General features: G+C 42.0%; 1 protein-coding gene and 1 long non-coding RNA gene across 7 annotated transcripts in view; one reads left to right on the forward strand and one right to left on the reverse strand.

The window, feature by feature from the left end:
- The window catches only part of znf532 (zinc finger protein 532), a 163,220-nt gene that overhangs the window by 22,648 nt on the left and 120,424 nt on the right, over positions 1–20,148 (forward strand). The window lies entirely within an intron of this gene.
- Positions 1–20,148, reverse strand: part of LOC138757151 (uncharacterized) — a 66,000-nt gene that overhangs the window by 7,127 nt on the left and 38,725 nt on the right. The window contains exons 3-5 of one of the 3 annotated variants that reach the window (XR_011353376.1): positions 14,636–14,753; positions 11,143–11,237; positions 1,613–2,662 (exon numbers count right to left, since the gene is read on the reverse strand). This is a non-coding gene — a long non-coding RNA (uncharacterized lncRNA). Of the gene's footprint in view, positions 1–1,612; positions 2,663–11,142; positions 11,238–14,631; positions 14,754–20,148 lie in introns of those variants that run through there. The other 2 variants (XR_011353378.1, XR_011353377.1) reach the window with 2 other exon arrangements.

The raw sequence follows: 20,148 nt of genomic DNA on the forward strand, positions 1-20,148 counted from the left end.
CATCAATCTGCTTTTCTAATTTAATACTTTCAGCCATATATCCTTTCTTAACTTTAGTAGCATAACTAATTATTTGTTCTCTTAAATAAGCCTTTAACGCATCCCATACTACAAATCTACTTTGAACAGAGTTAACATTTTCTGCTAAGAAAAGATTAATCTGTTTCTTAACAAAAGCAACAAACTCAAGTTTTTTCAACAACATTGTATTAAACTTCCATGTATAAGATTATCCAACATGATTATCCAACTGCACGAAAACCAACAAGGTCGGGTCAGATACAGCAATGAGCTCTCTGAACCCTTCTCCATTAACAATGGCGTGAAGCAAGGATGTGTTCTCGCACCAACCCTCTTTTCAATCTTCTTCAGCATGATGCTGAACCAAGCCATGAAAGACCCCAACAATGAAGACGCTGTTTACATCCGGTACCGCACGGATGGCAGTCTCTTCAATCTGAGGCGCCTGCAAGCTCACACCAAGACACAAGAGAAACTTGTCCGTGAACTACTCTTTGCAGATGATGCCGCTTTAGTTGCCCATTCAGAGCCAGCTCTTCAGCGCTTGACGTCCTGCTTTGCGGAAACTGCCAAAATGTTTGGCCTGGAAGTCAGCCTGAAGAAAACTGAGGTCCTCCATCAGCCAGCTCCCCACCATGACTACCAGCCCCCCCACATCTCCATCGGGCACACAAAACTCAAAACGGTCAACCAGTTTACCTATCTCGGCTGCACCATTTCATCAGATGCAAGGATCGACAATGAGATAGACAACAGACTCGCCAAGGCAAATAGCGCCTTTGGAAGACTACACAAAAGAGTCTGGAAAAACAACCAACTGAAAAACCTCACAAAGATAAGCGTATACAGAGCCGTTGTCATACCCACACTCCTGTTCGGCTCCGAATCATGGGTCCTCTACCGGCACCACCTACGGCTCCTAGAACGCTTCCACCAGCGTTGTCTCCGCTCCATCCTCAACATCCATTGGAGCGCTCACACCCCTAACGTCGAGGTACTCGAGATGGCAGAGGTCGACAGCATCGAGTCCACGCTGCTGAAGATCCAGCTGCGCTGGATGGGTCACGTCTCCAGAATGGAGGACCATCGCCTTCCCAAGATCGTATTATATGGCGAGCTCTCCACTGGCCACCGTGACAGAGGTGCACCAAAGAAAAGGTACAAGGACTGCCTAAAGAAATCTCTTGGTGCCTGCCACATTGACCACCGCCAGTGGGCTGATAACGCCTCAAACCGTGCATCTTGGCGCCTCACAGTTTGGCGGGCAGCAGCCTCCTTTGAAGAAGACCGCAGAGCCCATCTCACTGACAAAAGGCAAAGGAGGAAAAACCCAACACCCAACCCCAACCAACCAATTTTCCCTTGCAACCGCTGCAATCGTGTCTGCCTGTCCCGCATCGGACTGGTCAGCCACAAACGAGCCTGCAGCTGACGTGGACTTTTTACCCCCTCCATAAATCTTCGTCCGCGAAGCCAAGCCAAAGAAAGAATAAGATGGATGTAACACCTCCGAACTTTCATAAAAAAATAATAAAGAATGATCAGATATTACTCTACTTTTATAATCAGCCTACAATATCTTTCCCTGTAAATGTGCCGACATTAAAAAAAAATCTATTCTAGAAAAGGAATCATGCCTAGAAGAATAAAAATAAAGATCTTTCTATATTCTCCAAATATCTACCAAACTTAAGTCTTTCATTAAAGCTCCTATTTGTATTGCCATTTTTGATTTTCTAATACATTTTGGGGATTTATCCATTAATGGATCCAAAACACAATTAAAATCTCGCCCAACTAGAATATTTTTATTAGCTTGACTTAACAAAAAAGCATCTGAAATAAAACATTCATCATCCACATTAGGTGCATAGATATCAAGTAAAGTTCATTAAACATTTTACAATCCACTTGTAAAACCCTCCCAGCACTCCCCTCTACAGTCTGTAACTCAAAAGATAAATTCTTATGAACTAAAATCGCTACACCTTTTGCTTTACAGTTAAATGAAGAAAAAAAACCCTGACCAACCCAATCTCTTTTCAATTTCAAATGTTCTTTTTCAGTCAAATGTGTTTCTTGTAAAAAAGCAATATCAATTTTCATTTTCTTAATATAAGCTAAAACTTGCTTTCACTTAATTGGCTTATTTAATCCTTGAACATTAAAAGTTGCAAATTTCAACTAGACATTTAATAAACTATTAATATAAGCATGTAATATTTTTAAAAAATGCTCTCCTGTTAATAAACAAAATCTACTCTCCCTTCCCTAATGTTCTGAAAAAGTTAATATAATAAGGAATACAATTAATCTCCCCCCCAAAAAAAAACACCCAAAGGTAGTAATTCCCTAAAAAACTGGGTGTGGAACACCCCACCAGTGGCAGATGACTCTCAAAGATATCAGTGCCATCCACCTCCCCCCAGCCAGAAATACAATATATATAATAATAAAATTCAAGATCATTAATATATTCAGCCCTGGGACTCCAGTCCCAGAGATTGATTCGAATCTTCAACATCACTAGGACTATGTGTCAAAGCCTCCTTCTTCCCATCTTTCCCATTCTGTCCTTTTCCATGTCCATTGGCCCTTCTTTTTGGTGACGACGGTGAAATTCTTCCCTGACCACGTAAATCTGGTAACGAATTAATGAAAACCAATGCATCATGATCATTCTCAAAAAATTGAGACTGATAATTGCCATAAAAAACCTTCACTGCAGGGTATCGAAAAGCAAATTTATATCCTTTCCGCCACACCACATCTTTGGCTGAATTAAACTCACATTGACGTCTGATAATTTCTTGACTCAAGTCAGCATTAAAAAAAAAACTATTTTTCTGACTCATCATTGGGTTTGACTTTGTCTTCCCTTCTGTACCGCCAACCGTAAAATCATTTCTCTATCCTGATAATTCAAGCACCAAATTAACACTGCTTGTGATGGTTGACCCGGTAACGGTTTCCTCCTCAACGCTCTATGTGCCCTTTCCAGTACCAAACCACCCGGAAATAACTCTTTACCTAACACCTCAGGGATCCAATCCTTAAAGTTTTTTTATCGGATCCGCACCTTCCATATCTTCTGGAAGGCCCACAATTTTTACATTATTTCTCCGGCTTTAATTTTCCAATGAATCAATTTTTAAAAATAATTTTCTCTTCTGAATTCCCCAATCCACGAACAAATCTTTCATTTTTTCTTTATTAAGTTGAACTTGGTCTTTACAATCAGAAAAAGCTGTCTCAAATTTTAAAATTTTTTTCCTGTACCACATCTACTGAATTAAGGCATTTATTAACATCTCTCTTAAGCATAGATAAATTTTCAGATATTGTGGATTGCACTTGAGTCATTTGATGAGACATTTACAACTCAAAACGGTCAACCAGTTTACCTATCTCAGCTGCACCATTTCATCAGATGCAAGGATCGACAATGAGATAGACAACAGACTCGCCAAGGCAAATAGCGCCTTTGGAAGACTACACAAAAGAGTCTGGAAAAACAACCAACTGAAAAACCTCACAAAGATAAGCGTATACAGAGCCGTTGTCATACCCACACTCCTGTTCGGCTCCGAATCATGGGTCCTCTACCGGCATCACCTACGGCTCCTAGAACGCTTCCACCAGCGTTGTCTCCGCTCCATCCTCAACATCCATTGGAGCGCTTTCATCCCTAACGTCGAAGTACTCGAGATGGCAGAGGTCGACAGCATCGAGTCCACGCTGCTGAAGATCCAGCTGCGCTGGGTGGGTCACGTCTCCAGAATGGAGGACCATCGCCTTCCCAAGATCGTGTTCTACGGCGAGCTCTCCACTGGCCACCGTGACAGAGGTGCACCAAAGAAAAGGTACAAGGACTGCCTAAAGAAATCTCTTGGTGCCTGCCACATTGACCACCGCCAGTGGGCTGATATCGCCTCAAACCGTGCATCTTGGCGCCTCACAGTTTGGCGGGCAGCAACCTCCTTTGAAGAAGACCGCAGAGCCCACCTCACTGACAAAAGGCAAAGGAGGAAAAACCCAACACCCAACCCCAACCAACCAATTTTCCCCTGCAGCCGCTGCAACCGTGTCTGCCTGTCCCGCATCGGACTTGTCAGCCACAAACGAGCCTGCAGCTGACGTGGACTTTTACCCCCTCCATAAATCTTCGTCCGCGAAGCCAAGCCAAAGAGTATCCATATAACAAGCAATCCCTTCCAACACAGTAAAAATAGAGTTCAGTCCAGGTTCCAGTGCCACATCTTGAGACCCACCTTCTTCAAGCTCCTCCTGCAGTTGTTCCTGTGAACTAGCTGTATAAGCTTAGTCCTCTTCTTGCTCCCTCATTATCAAGACTTTCCCTGTGCGGCTGCGGGTTTGGACACCCGACGACGGCATCTCGATCATGTCGGGGCGCTGCCACTCTAGCCCCCCCGCAGCCCACACGCATTCTAACAGATCCCGAACCCTGGACGCACCGCGCATGCCTGGCAGAGCGAGGAGCCGTGCAGGTGCGGTTTCCAGCGCCTTCCTGCACATCTCCGACTCACCCGACGGCAGCGCGGGCCCAAGGATTCCTTGTTCCATCGGATCGGCTGCGTGCCCGACGTCGCGAATGCGCAGGTCGTCGGTCGATTTCTTCAACAAACCGGCGCCAGCTTGCGGAGAGAAGACCGGTGCTGACGTAATATGCAACCTGGCTGGTGTTCTCTGTGGCTTCGAGGTTCCCAAAGGCAGCTCTGTGGTTCCAGTTGGACAGTTAGGCCTCAGTTCTTCAGCACTTTTAAAAAGTCGTTTTTTCTGTAGTTGAACCTTAGATTTTTTAATATTAGCCGCCATTGTTGACAACTAATGTACTTAGAAGCTGAAATAAAACGTTAATATATTTAGATTAAATTTTAAAAATGGGTGTTTTTAAAAAAACTGGCTGGGAAGGATTAGGACCGCACGTCTGCTCTCGACGCCATCTTGCCACGCCACCCACAAATAAAGAAATGTAAACAAACTATGCATTGTTGAGGGGGAAAAAATCAATAAGGTGCAAAAGTAAGAGTTCTTAAATTAGTTTGTTGAGGAGTCTGATGGTGGAGGTTAGCAGCTGTTCCTGAACTGGTGGTGCAGGTTTTGTGGCACCAGTGCCTCTTTTCTGAAGGTAGCTACATGAATAGAGAATGTGTTGGGTGGTGTGGATCCTTGATGATTGCTGCTGCTCTCCAACGGCAGTTGTTCCCTGTAGATGTTCTTGATGGTGGGGATGGATTTACCTGTGATGGGCTGTGCCAATACTTTTTTCAGGGATTTTCACTGGAGGGGCACTGTTGTCCCCATACAAGTCCCTAATGTATGCAGTGATAGATCTTGAACAATCATAACTATTTTTCTTTATGTGAGAAATGACTCTAACTATTGAAGTTTTCTTGTCCTTATTGTCCATTGACATTACTTTTGCCAAGGTACCTTTGGTTTAACACTCAATCAAATGCTGCCATGATTGTTAAAGATACTCTCACTTATCTTCTTGATTTGGTCCCTTATTGAATCAAGGCTATGAAATAGTTTAGAGCGAATGATTCTGGTGAAGGTGAATATGCCTTCCCTTTAGTACTTGGGTGATAGGGTGCGTAGAAAATATGTCTGATATTGTTTTCGCGCATAAATTTAAAAAAATGTTCTGATGTAAATTGAGGCTCACTGTCCGTAACTAATTCATGAGGCAATCTGTAAGTGGCAAAGATAGCTCGTAGACAGTCAATCATGGGATCTGCTTTGGTATTTTTCAGTTGTGAAACTACTGGCCTTTTGGAGTGTGCATCCACAGCTATATTAGGAAAGTCTTACCCATGAATAGTCCAGCAAAGTCTACATGAATCCAATGCCAGGTTTTCGATGACTATTTCCATGGGTTAGCTTTGGCTTGTGACATTTTTGACAACATTGACTGACATACTTTGCATTCTCTTACAGTTGTTTCTACTGTTACATCCGGGCCAGTGCTTTCATTCGTACCATTCCCGGATGGTTGTGGTGCAGTTCTGATAATATGGTACTTAGCCATTTGGCTGGAATAGTTCATGGTGGTGTGTGTGGTAAGGTTTTAGATCTTCTGGAATGACCAGATTTGGGCCACACATTAAGAGTGAAGTATCGGATCTCGCTTAATTTTGCCTCTTTTTGGGTTTCCTTTCCAATCATCTGGGCTGTAATGGGCAGTTGTTGAAGTTGTTCTTGGTTGATGTCTGCTACCTCTGCTGTCCATTTAATAATTTCTTCTCATTGTTCTGTCTCGGGTAGCAGTCTGTGTGATAAGGCATCTGCATGGCTATTGAGTGTTCCTGGTTTATGTTTTATGTCATAATTATATGCCACAAGTAGCATGGCCCATCTTTGAATTCTGGCTGCAGTTAATACTGATATACCTTTGTGTGGCCCCAGGATTAAACTAAGAGTCTTGTTGACTGTAATCAGGGTGAATTTTATATTGGTGGAATTTTTTCTTTACACCAAAAATTATTGCCAATCCTTCTTTTTCTAGTTGGACGTAATTGTGTTCACATGTGGTTAATGTTTGCGAAGCATACGCTACTGGTTGCTCACCTTTCCCTGTGATTTGGGATAGTACAGCTCCTAGTGTCACTGGTGAAGCATCCACGGCCAGTGTAACTTCTTTACTAGGGTCGCAGTGGATCAGCACCTTATATGTTAATGTTAGTATTTCCTTTAGTTGATCGACTGTTTTTAGTTTCTGTGTTCCAATACCATGTTTGATCTTTCTTGAATAATTGGTTCAGTGGGCTGCATAGTAGGGATGTATTTTCGGTAGTGATTAACAAGTCCTATGAAGGACTGTAATTCCGATTTATTGGTTGGGTATGGGGCCTTGTGAATGGCTATTGTTCCTGCTGGATTCATTCATTCACTCATTCATTCATACCCCCTCATTGTCGATTGAGGGGGCGCATGAAGACACATTTATCCTTTCGTAATTGCATATCTGGTTAAAATCTTTCAATGTTTTTTTAAGTGTCATTTCGGCCCGTGATGATGACATCATCTAGGTACCGTCCAACGGAGAGTCTATGCAATTTGTCCATTGTTAGTTGAAAAATCCCAGGTGTTGCTGAAACTCCGTGAGGCCCGTGTGTATAATAGGTGAATAGTCCCAGATGGGGATTGATTGTCACATATTCCCTCGAATTTTTTTTTTGTCCAATTCTATCTGTTGATGTGCTTGTGACAAATCTAGTATTGTGAATTTTTGCTCTCCGTTTAGTGCTTGGAACAATTTTTCTGCCTTGGGCAATGGGAGTTCTGGTATTTTGAATGATGGATTGATGGTGATTTTGTAATCGCTGCAAATGCAAATTTTACCATTTGCTTTTCGTACGGATACAATGGGCTCTGCCCAATCGCTGTATTTATGTTTTTGTCAGTTTAATTCAGCCTCAAATTTCCCTTTCATAGCAAATGGGACTGTACTGGCTTTGAAGAATTTTCATTCTGCATTATTTTTTAATTGCAGTTCTCTTGAACACCTTTGATTTTTCCAAATTCTTGTTGGAAAACCACTGCATGGTTGTTGAGGATTTGGTTGAGTTCTGGCTGGGAGATGTGCGTGTGGTTTACATTTAGTATTGAACCGATTTCTAGCCAGTCTAGGGGAATGTGTTGTAGCCAGTTTCTTCCAAAGAGTGCTGGTCCCTGAGTATCCACGATGTAGAGGGAGTGTTTTTGGTTGCTGTTGTTTGTATTGTACTTGGACCGTACTTTTTCCAAACATTTTGATTCTGTCTCCTGGAACAGATCTTAGAGTTATTTCAGTTGGTTTTACCGGGAGGTGTGGCAGCAAGTGTTCCTTTACATGTAACAGCATTAGGGACACCTCTGCCCCTGTGTCAAACTCATCTTCTGGGGTTGTCCATTTATTTTGAGCTGTATAAAGATTGGTGTGTTTCCTCCATTTATTCCTCAGACGTGTAATATCTCAGGAACTGAAGTTTCAGGAGCTTGAAGGTCAGTCGTTGGGCTGTAATCATCATCGTTGCAATCTCTCTCTCTCTCTCTCTCTCTCTCTCTCTCTCTTGTGGTTGTATTTCCCACAATGGAAGCATTCTTGGCGGGAAGACCCACATCTAAGTTTTTATCTGGCATTTCACAGCTGCAGGCAGTTTTATATTCCTAATAACTTTTTTCCTTGTTTAGTGATTTGCCAGCCCTATCACTAAGCTGTCTCGCTGTACCTGATTTACAAACTGTTCGAAATTACATTGCTCCGCCAGTTTGCGCAACGATGCCAGGTATTCACTACTGTTTCTCCTGGTCCTTGTCTCCTTTCATCGAATCGTTGCCTTTCTGCCATAACTGGTGGTTTGGGGCTTAAATGGTTCTTTAGAGCTGTGGAATAATTTCTTGAATGTCTTTGTCTCTGGATCCTCTGGGGACAGCAAGGTCTTAAGGAGGTCGAATGTTTTTGCTGCCCATTATACTGAGGAAGAGGGCACGTTTACGGTTTACCGGACCTTCCACAATATTGTGGGCTACACAGTAATAAATAAACTGCTCTATGATGTTTTCCCAACTTTCTTCTACTTCATTGAATTCCCGGGGTTCCCTCCACTAGCTTGGCGCACTTTCATCTTGATCTTTTGGCAGAAATTTGTGGAATTGTTAGGTAGTTGTTTTCTACCTTTCTTCTGTTGTTTCTCATGGTTGGTGCAAGCATGGAGTATATGTAGGGTTCATTTCCCATCCTTGTCGCCACTGTCGTATATGCACTCACAATTAAAACTCGGATATGTGATGCTTTCTCATCCTTTACTTCTATTAGACTAACATGGCTACTGACACACAGGATTTTATATATATATGGAAGGGTGACATCATGACGTGGGCAGGCTTAGACCCAACACTTTTGCCAAGGTACCTTGGTTCAATACTCAATCAAATGCTACCATGATGTTAAGAACACTCTCACCTATCCTCTTGAATTTGGTCCCTTATTGAATCAAGGCTGTGAAATAGTTTAGAGTGAATGGTTCTGGTGAAACCTAAACAGGGTGCGCAGGTGGGTCGAGTACTGGTTGATTGCACAGTCTGTGATACTTTCTATCACCCTTAATATTTTGATGTAGACTTCAGTTAATTAGCCAGATGGTAGTTTTCTTGTGGAAGGTCTGATGAAAATTTCAACTTTGGAAGATGCCAGTAGCTATACTGGAACAGAGTTGAAGTTGACTACAGGGCACTACTTTGCAGTGCTACAGCCTGGGTGTTCTATCTATAGCCTGTGTTGCATCCAGTGCTCTTGGCAGTTCGGCAATATCACCAAGAAGTGAATTGAATTGTTTAGATTTTGTCATGCTGGGTATCTCGGGAAAAACCAAGGTAGATTCTATACTCAAAACTTGTTTTTTTTTTATTCTCAAAAACCTATTTTGTATAGAATTTTTGTATAATTTGTACACAAAAATGCAATTTGTGCATACCTTTTTCCACACCTATTGTTCCATCAAATCAAAACATTCTCTTGCAAACTGCTGATGTCACAAATGTTTCCATATTAAATATTACACCCATAAAGTGCTTGAGAACTGTTAAAGAGAATCCTTCCTCCTGGTTTCTAGTGGTGGCACAAACTTAGACTGTGGTTGCGAAGCCATTGGAGCTTAAACCAAGCTCCAACTAATTTTTTAAAAGCATGTACTGCATCTCAGAATGTACTTGCCAGCAGCATTGGAAGTCTAATGGTCCAAAACCAACTAGTTTTGGACAAGCCGAAGTAGGTTTTCATCAAGTTGATGGTCTTCCAACAGCAGTTGATGTTTGTCTCATGACACATCCCTGGGAACAGCCCAGTAAGAATCATTGTTTACTTTTACAGAGCTTGGCAAATGCACAATCCACAAAAGGCCTATTTTTTTAAAAGCAGAAAATACATGCTGATGGTTACGTCTTTATTTAACATACATATTGGCTCCACCATTAATGAGAATAAAGATGTCCTGGAATTTGACTGCAATAGGACTGAAGCTCCTGTGGCAACATTAAAGCATCCATGCTACTGGATTGCAACCCATTAAATAGGGGAGTAAATGACCCGGGTAGCAGTACGCCATTCACATTGGACCATGCATTACCTGGTTCATGTGGATAACTTGAATCTAAGAGTGGCCCAACCTCCAGTGGTGACATCCTGAGTGATGTGTTACATACTTGCAGGGCAGTGAAATCATAGCAGGAATAAAGCACATACGCCACAATGTATAAAAGACTGTTGGTTGGGGGGGGGGGGGGGGTAGGTGTGCATAATTTAATAAGACTTGCGCACACAATTTATAAAAGATTGTGGGGAAAATCTACTGCAGTGGGTTTCAGACTGTTCAAACTTGGGAAATTAGAGGACATTAGACTGAGCACTACCCAATACGATTAAAGCACAACAACCTAGGATTTAGGTATTACAAGTTATCCTGAAATGATTTAAAGCACAGATGCGGTCTGTCAGCTCCACTGACTGTGCGCTGACAAGAGTCACTGGCTGCTCTGTGACAGCTCAGTTTGAAATATAACTGCACTGATATTAAAACTACCAGAATGAAGCATGCACACAGGCACTGATGTCACTAGTGGTACCTGGTAGAGCTGGATGTCGTTCACATTGCAGTCTACCAGGTACTAAATCAAATCCGAGTTAACACGACCAGGCTCTGATACAACCCCCTACCAAGTATCAGAGTCCAGCTGATTTTTACCCCCCCCCCCCCCCCCCCCCCCCACCCCAACCCGGTTGGGAGCATTCACAGTGGCTTGTGATCTGCTAAATACCTACTAAATTGCCTGGTTCAACCCACATTATTTGGTGGTGTGAACAGTACAAAAGAAATGTTGCATGATTGGCGTGCCTCTTTGAGGGGAGATTGAAGTGTCTTTAAAAACAATCCCTCAAGCAGCTAAAAAGAGATGAACTCTTATTGCTTAGCCAGTCAAAAAAAGGATAAAATCTATCCAAGCAGGGTTAATACATTGGAAAATCATGATTGCTGGATGAGATGGTTTGGTTTACTCAGTACCATCCCCCATAATTATGGTTAATGCAACACCTTTACAATTTCAGTGATTGGGACCGACCGGACAGAGATACGAATCCTGCGCTGTCTGTGAGGAGTTTGTATGTTCTCCCCATGTCTGCGTGGGTTTTCTCTGTGGGCTCTGGTTTACTCCTCCTGTTCAAAAATGCACAAAATGTACAAAAATGTATAAATTTAAAAGTTAAATTTAATTTAGATTTTCTTTTTTATAAATAAAATAATAGAATATTAATACAAAGTAATTTGTTTGATTGAGAATGTGAGGTTCCTTGGATGAAATGTAATGTATCTTTCTGACTTTAAACATGTATCATTATATATTCTGTATTTTTTGATGTGAATAAAAATATTGAAAAAGAAAATCAAATCAAATTTAAAATCATATTGTTAGATCCATGCAAACCAGAAATAGAATGGGTCTTATTCACTTCTGACAGCTTCTGTCCTTTACTCTTGCAACTCTGTGCCCATCCCCCTGCTCTTCCCCCCCCCCCCCCCCATTTATATTATCTATCTGAGTCGTGGTAAAGAGTTCAGACCCAAAACATTGACCATTTCTCCCCATGGACGTTGTTTGATCTGCTTAGTGCCACCAGCTAGTCTTTGTTAACATAATTAAATGTCAGTTTTTAAGGCACAAGCTCCTGTTCCTGGTTTGTCTAGGAGGCTACAAGTTTTGGCACAATTATTTTTGGCCTTTCTGGTGCCACAGTTTGGCATTCAACACCATCATCCCTTGAAAAACTGATAAGCACACTCCAAGACCTGGACCTCAATACCCCATTGTGCAATTGGATCCTGGATTTCCACACCTCCAGATCCCAATCAGTATGGATTGGTAGAACATCTCTACAATCTCCAGCAGCACCGGAACACCACAGAGTTGCACACTTAGTCCCCTGCTCCACTCACTTTACACCCATGACTGTATGGCTCAGGTTGAGACCATTAAAAAAAAAAATTCTGATACCACTATAGTGGGTTGTATAAAAAAGCGTGTTTGATCAGCATGGAGGAGAGAGATTGAAAAATAGGCTGAAGAGTGTACGAACACCAATGTCACCAAGACAAAGGAGCTGGTTGTAGACTTTAGGATAAGAAAGCCCAAGATGTATGACCCAATGATCATAGGGGGATCAGAGTGGAGAGGGAAGTCACCATCTCGGGGGACAATTTCCTGGACCCAACATACTAATGTCATCATGAAGAAAGCATATCGGTACCTCTACTTCTGGAGTTTTGGAGGTTTTGGATTACATCAAAAATCTTGGCAAATTTCTACAGATGTACAATGGAACATGTGCTGACTGGATACCACAAGCATTCGGAATACAAGTTGTATTCACTTGTTTACTCAATCCAAAACTGAGTAAACAGCTGTCTTAAATGATTAGCTGGAAGCCAATATATTTTACCACAAAAAATTGCAAGGATTTTTTATAAACCAAAATTCCTGTCCAGCAGGAATGCACCCCTGGCAGCTTATACACAATCCCTACCATTGAGAAACCCAACTTACCATCAGAGACCAACAGCAATCATCAATGATCCACACTACCCAGGACAGGCTCTGTTCTCACTGCTGCCATCAAAAAAGAGGTATAGGTGCTACAAGACTTGTACCAACAGGTTCAGGAACAGCTGCTACCTTTCTGCCATCAGACCCCTCGACAACATACTCAGAGACTCATTAAGGACTCTTACTTTCCACATTACTTATGACTGAATATTTTTTCTGTATTTGCACAGTCAGTTTGATTATATTTCTTTCTTTGTTTACATTTCTCTCTTTTTATACATGTCTTTCTTGGGTACAGTTACGGTCAACTAGTAATTCTTTTTGGTCCACATGAAAAGAATCTCAGGGTTGTATGTGATGCCGTATATGTACTCTGATAATGAACATAAAGCGACCAGCTTCAATTCCAAAACCTTGCTCAATAATACAACAAGCATTCAAAATGCAAGTTGTGACTTACTTATTCACTTGTTTACTGTGGTCTTATTGAGTGGCTGGATGACCTGCTCCTGCTTCTGTTTCTTTTCTTCTTCTACCCATGAGGCATCCAAGGAATAAATGCTCCTGGGCTTGAACAAAATTTGGCTGAATGACCACCAACAGCAAAGATAGTTGTAATTGTTGTTGAGGTCATTGGGGTTCAAATCCAAACATTCCTCAAGGTTGCCACACAGGTTGATAGGATAGTTAGGAAGGCTGATGGGATACTGGGTTTCATTAATAGGGGGATTGAATTCAGGAGTCGAGAGGTCATGTTGCAACTCTACCAATCTCTGGTGAGTCCACACTTAGAGAATTGTGTTCAATTCTGGTCATCTCATTATAGGAAGGATGTTGAAGCTATGGAGAATGTGCAGAGGAGATTTACCAGGATGTTGGTAAAGTTAGCAGAGCTGGGATTTTTCACTTTGGAGCATAGAAGGGTGAGATGAAGCTTGATAGAGGTCTACAAGGTTATGAGAGGCATAGATAGGGTTGACAGCCAGCTCCTGTCTCCCAGGGCAGGATCAGCAAACATCAGAGGAGATGTGTACAAAGTTAAGGAAAGAAGTTTAGAGGAGGTATGAGGGGTAATTTTTTTTTTACATAGAGTTGTGGGTGCCTGGAATGCTTTGCCGGGGATGGTGGTGAAGGCTGAAACATTGGGGGGCACAGACACATAGATGAAAGAAAAATAAAGGGATATTGGGTAGGGAGGGTTTAGTACAGTGGTTCTCAACCTTTTTCTTTCCACTCATATACCACTTTAAGTATTCCCTATGCTCTAGGTCCTCTGTGATTAATAAGTGATTGCTTAAGGTGGTATGTGGACAGAAAGAAAAAGTTTGAAAACCATTGTTTAAATCGTATCTAATTGACTCGTTATGTGCACGGTTTCATAACCTCAAAGGAAATGGGCCAATGACAATTTTTCTCAAGCAAAGTATTTCAGTAATAATTGGGTCTAGAGCAGTGATTCTCAACCTTCTCTTCCCACCAACATACCATCTTAACCAATCCCTTACTAATCACAGAGCACTGATGGCATAGAGATTACTTAATGTGGTACCTGAGTGAAAAGAAAAAGGTTGAGAAACACTGGTTTAATACTTTTTTTAAGGAAAGAATATATGGGTTTGATGAAGGGTCTATAGTATGCTGTATTGTTCTACGTTCTAGGTCATTCAACCCAGGTCCAGGATATCATACCAAGAGATCCTCAGGGCAGGGTCCAACATCTTCAGCAACTTTTTATCAATGACCTTCCTTCTATCAGATGTTCAGAAGTAGATAGTTTTTAATATGTTAATCTGTTTGTAAAAGCTGCACTCCACACCTGTAAATATCAACAATATTTAGGCAAGAACTCATGTTCTTGGTAGAATTGTACCATAAAAGCTCCAGGATGGTACCACGGCCAACGAGAGAATCCAACAGTTTACTTTGATATTTTATTGCATTGACATCACTCTCCCCACAACATCAATGTAAATCACTATCAACTGAAAGTCAACTGGACCAGGCACATACCTACCATGCATACAAGAGATTATCGAAGACTGCATATAATGAGTTACCACTTGACACTCCAAAGCCTTTTCATTTCAGCAAGGCCTGTCAGGAACATGATAGAACACCCTCCATCCATGCATCTGGAATGACATTGAAGAAGCTTGATGTTATTCAGAGTACAGCAGACATTTGATTGACACTCCATCTAGCACTCAAAAAAATGTATGCTCTCCATAACCATCTACAAAGTGCACTCTCGTTAATTGCCCTGGCTACTTCAGCATCACTTTCCAAATGCATGAGCACGTCCTTAGTGGTTGAGATCAGTGGATGCCTGTGAACATCACCACCTGAATGTCTTCATCCAGATACTACACATCGGAACTTATAGGCATATGATCTGTCCTTTACTGTTGCTAGTTCCAAGTCACCTTCCTCCTCTTCCTCTTCTCATAAATTGTAGGAGCAACTTCACCTGAAAGACTTAAATAACTACAGCTCTCCACCTCCTGTGATAGTACACACCTATCACCAATGTATATAGTTACAGTATCTCGAGTGTAATGACTGTGCTTACAGCGATTGGCTGAGAGCTTAGCCACGCATACTGTCTGGGCCTTAAAGGGTTGTGTCCCTAGCCAGGTCGGATCATTCTGGACTGGTCGGCCACCTGTGAAGAGCTCCTGTCTTTTGCTAATAAAAGCCGTGGTTTGGATCAACAAGTCTTTGGTTCTTTCGACGAGCTCTACACCTCCATTAAGGCAATTTGGCTGTGTCAGCAATATAGAAAAAAATAAAAATGTCCCAGCAATTCTCCTGTGCTGTTTTCGTTTAGTGTAAAGTTAGTGATGTAGATTATGGTAATATTTGCATGAAGGATGTATAAAAAGCAAATACTTCATTTTCAAAATTTACGTAACAGCTTTGCTGGCATTCCCTGTGTAATGTGCTGTTTGCTTTGCTTTGCTAACTCATTTGCAATGCTATTTTCTCTTTAGTATGTTGTTGCAGGATTGGAGGGTAGCTAATGTTGTTCCATAGTTTAAAAAAAAATGGCTTTAAAATTAAACTTAGAGTTTTCAGGACATTACAATGAATGTTGATGAAGGAAAGGTTGTGGATGTTGTCTACATGGACTTTACTAAAGCCTTTGACAAGGTCCTGCATGGGAGGTTAGTCAGGAAGGTTCAGTTACTTCGTTTTCATGGTGAGGTAGTAAACTGGATTTGATGTTATCTTTAAGGGAGAAGCCAGAGAGTGGTAGTGGATGATTGCCTCTCTGACTGGAGGCCTGTGACTAGTGGCGTGCCTCAAGGATCAATGCTGGGTCATTGTTGTTTATTATCTATATCAATGATCTGGATGATAATGTAGTAAATGGAATCAGCAAGTTTGCAGATGACACAAAGACTGGATGCATAAAGGACAGCAAGAAAGTCTTTCAAAGCTTGCAGAGGGATCTGAACCATCTGGAAAAATGGGCTGCAAAATGGCAAATGAAATTTAATGTGGACAAATGTGAGGTGAGGCAATTTGGAAGGAGAAACCAATGTAGGACTTGCATGGTGAATGGTAGGGCGCTGATAAGTGTAGTAGAACAGATGGATCTGGTAATATAGATACACAATTCCTTGTAAGCGGCATCACAGGCAGTTAGGGTTGAAAAGAGAGCTTTTGGCACATTGGCCTTCATAAATCAATGTACTGAATATGGGAGTTGGGATGTTACGGTAAAGTTTTACTGTGTACTTTGGTCATCTAACTACAGGAAAGATATCAATAAAATTGAAAAGAATGCAGAGGAGATTTGCCAGAGCAAGAAACTGAGTTATAGGGAGAGGTCAAACCGGTTAGCACTCTATTGTCTGGATTGTGGAAGAATGAGGGGAGATTTGATAGATGTACACAAAATTATAAGGTGTATTGATAGAGTAAATGCAATCAGGCTTTTTTCACTGAGGTTAGGTGGGATTAAAAAAAACCGAAGAACATGGGTTAAGGGTGAAAGGGGTAGTATTTAAAGGGATCACAAAGGGGAGAAGGCAGGTAGGTGGAGTTGGGTCATAAATTAGATAAACCATGATCTTATTGAATGGCGGAGTAGGCTCGATGGGCCATTTTTGGCCTACTCCTGTTCCTACTTCCTATGTTGACCCCTATGTTGAACTTCATGCAAAAAATGGTGGGAGTGTTGAATGAGCTGCCAGCTGAATTGGTAAATGCAGGCTCAATTTTGATACAAGAAAAATTTGGACAGTTACATGGATGGGAGGGGTATGGTGGAATATGATATGATCCAGGTGCAGGTCAGGGGGACATGGAAGAATAATAGTTTGGCATGGACTAGAAGGGCTGAAGGGCCTGTATCTATGCTATAGTATCCTATGGCTTGCAATTGTTAAATCCCAACACAGCATGAGAAACTTGTTGTTAGCTTCGAAACTAACATTTCATATCTAAAGCAGGAATTCTGTTATTGGGGACTACTGTCATTGAAAAACTGGAGGTTACAGTGATAGAAGAAGTAATGGTGGTCCTAGGCATTTGAAGGAACCTGGGCAGCCTTGGTGAAGAATAGTGCCTGCCTGCAATCAAGCATAGAGTTTGTTAAGGGGTCATGGAAATACTCAGGTCCATTAGACTGCTCCGAACGATTCCTGGGAATATTTTTTTAATAGATACATTCAATCTATGCCTGCACTATGATTTATGTTTGGTCACTCTGCTGGATTGTGTTGATTGAAGCAAATGTAGACAAAGTGTTGGCCCTCTGCGAAAGGAATTTGTGTGACCTCCTAGACAACCTGCTACAGCAGCCTGCAAAGATCCTGAAGCTGGTAAGCTGTCGCTGTAGCTTTGACTTCATGAGATCACAAATCTCATTGATGTCGTGGAATGTTGGTTCAGTGCTGCCCTTTTTAATTTGCAATTTCCGAGGATGTGGGGTTAATAAAATTTGATTGTTGTGAGAGCAACTCAAAACTATTTTTTTCATGCCAATGAGATTGAAAATCACACTGCAAACACATTTTGTGTGATGCATTCATGTAGACATAATTTGAGATGTCTCAAATAAAATTCCCGGTGAATTAAAATCCAGCTAATAAATGAAGACTCAAATTCCCTGATGAGTGCAAAAATGTCAGTAATTTTGTTTATTAAACCACAATCACAGCATCTGCAAAATTTCTTGTTAAACAGTAATCAGGCACACAATTTATTTGCAAGGGATCCTTTCAATTATGTTTGCATTGCCTCTGCTCAATGGAAATATCAATTGCATTTCTAAGCCATTTTAAATGTACATTAAGCATGAGGCACTGCATAATTTTATTTTGTGCCCAGCAAGATCCCATTTTATAGAAAAGTAATGGGATAGTGAGTTTTTTTTGGGGGGGGTAGGCTTGTTCTATAAAGTATATAATTACGTATTTACAATTGTTTAAGATACTGGCATTGCCACCACTGGTAGCCTACAGCAAGAAATCAGATATGCTATGCTGGATTGTGTATTCACCATTTACAATTGAGTCTATATTTTTGACTTCCCTTCAATACAACTGGAATCTTTTACAGCTTATCTTGTCATGAGCAATGTGTATGATTATTGCCCAGTTTCCTCCGACATTGGGGTGGCATGATTAGTGTAGCAGTTTATGCAACACCGTTCGAGCTCCAGCGATCAGGACTGGGGTTCAAATCCTGCGCTGTCTGTAAGTAGTTTTTATATTCTCCCCCTGTCTGCGTGGGGTTTCTTCCAAGAGCTCTGGTTTCCTGCCATTGTTCAGAACGTTCTGGGGGTTTCTCAAATGGGTGTAATTGGGTGGTATGGGCTCGTGAGCCAAAGAGCCTATTACTGTGTTGTATGATTTAAAAAAAAACATTTTTCTCCTGCAATCTATTTTCATCAGGTAGTTTACTCAGGCATGGAAAAAGGAGAGTGCTTGTTGTCAGGCTCTTTTTAATTTTGGAAGTGCCTTCATTGGAAGGTGCAATTATGTACTAAACAATATGCTTGATTTATTCTTTCATTAATGTTAAAGTACTTTTTAAAACGATCAGTGACTTCCTACCATCAGAGCATTAACAAACGTTCAGTACAAGATCTGGTTTGGAAAGTTTTGTTCTTTTTTTTTCCTTAAATTAATCCCCTTAAAAGAACCAGAGTCTGTTTGTTTCAAGATTAAGCCTTGTTTTCTATTATTATGTACATAAGGAGTTTGTATGTTCTCCCCATGTCTGCTTGGGTTTCCCCCAGGGTCTCAAGTTTCCTCCCACCGTTCGAAACGTACCAGGGGTGTAGATTCTCTCTTCTCTCTTTGGCTTGGCTTCGCAGACGAAGATTTATGGAGGGGTAATGTCCACATCAGCTGCAGGCTCGTTTGTGGCTGACAAGTCCGAGGCGGGACAGGCAGACACAGTTGCAAGGGAAAATTGGTTGGTTGGGGTTGGGTGTTGGATTTTTCCTCCTTTGTCTTTTGTCAGTGAGGTGGGCTCTGTGGTCTTCTTCAAAGGAGGTTGCTGCCCGCCGAACTGTGAGGCGCCAAGATGCACGGTTTGAGGCGATATCAGCCCACTGGCGATGGTCGATGTGGCAGGCACCAAGAGCTTTCTTTAGGCAGTCCTTGTTCCTCTTTGGTGCATCTCTATCTCGGTGGCCAGTGGAGAGCTCGCCATATAACACGATCTTGGGAAGGCGATGGTCCTTCATTCTGGAGACGTGACCTACCCAGTGCAATTGGATCTTCAGCAGCGTGGATTCGATGCTGTCGGCCTCTACCAACTGGAGTACTTCGATGTTGGAGATGAAGTCGCTCCAATGAATGTTGAGGATGGAGCGGAGACAACGCTGGTGGAAGCTTTCTAGGAGCCGTAGGTGATGCCGGTAAAGGACCCATGATTCGGAGCCGAACAGGAGTGTGGGTATGACAGCGGCTCTGTATACGCTAATCTTTGTGAGGTTTTTCAGTTGGTTGTTTTTGCAGACTCTTTTGTGTAGTCTTCCAAAGGCGCTATTTGTCTTGGCGAGTCTGTTGTCTATCTCGTTGTCGATATTTGTATCCGATGAAATGGTGCAGCCGAGATAGGTAAACTGGTTGACCGATTTGAGTTTTGTGTGCCTGATGGAGATGTGGGGGGGCTGGTAGTCATGGTGGGGAGCTGGCTGATGGAGGACCTCAGTTTTCTTCAGGTTGACTTCCAGGCCAAACATTTTGGCAGTTTCTGCAAAACAGGACATCAAGCGCTGAAGAGCTGGCTCTGAATGGACAACTAAAGCGGCATCGTCTGCAAAGAGTAGTTCACGGACAAGTTGCTCTTGTGTCTTGGTGTGAGCTTGCAGGCGCCTCAGATTGAAGAGACTGCCATCCGTGTGGTACCGGATGTAAACAGCGTCTTCATTGTTGAGGTCTTTCATGGCTTGTTTCAGCATCATGCTGAAGAAGATTGAAAAGAGGGTGCGAGAACGTAGGCCCCAGGGTCTCCGGTTTCCTCCCACCGTTCGAAACGTACCGGGGGTGTAGATTAATTTGGTGT

Source organism: Narcine bancroftii, chromosome 3, assembly GCF_036971445.1.
Source record: "Narcine bancroftii isolate sNarBan1 chromosome 3, sNarBan1.hap1, whole genome shotgun sequence".
Lineage (NCBI taxonomy): Eukaryota > Metazoa > Chordata > Chondrichthyes > Torpediniformes > Narcinidae > Narcine > Narcine bancroftii.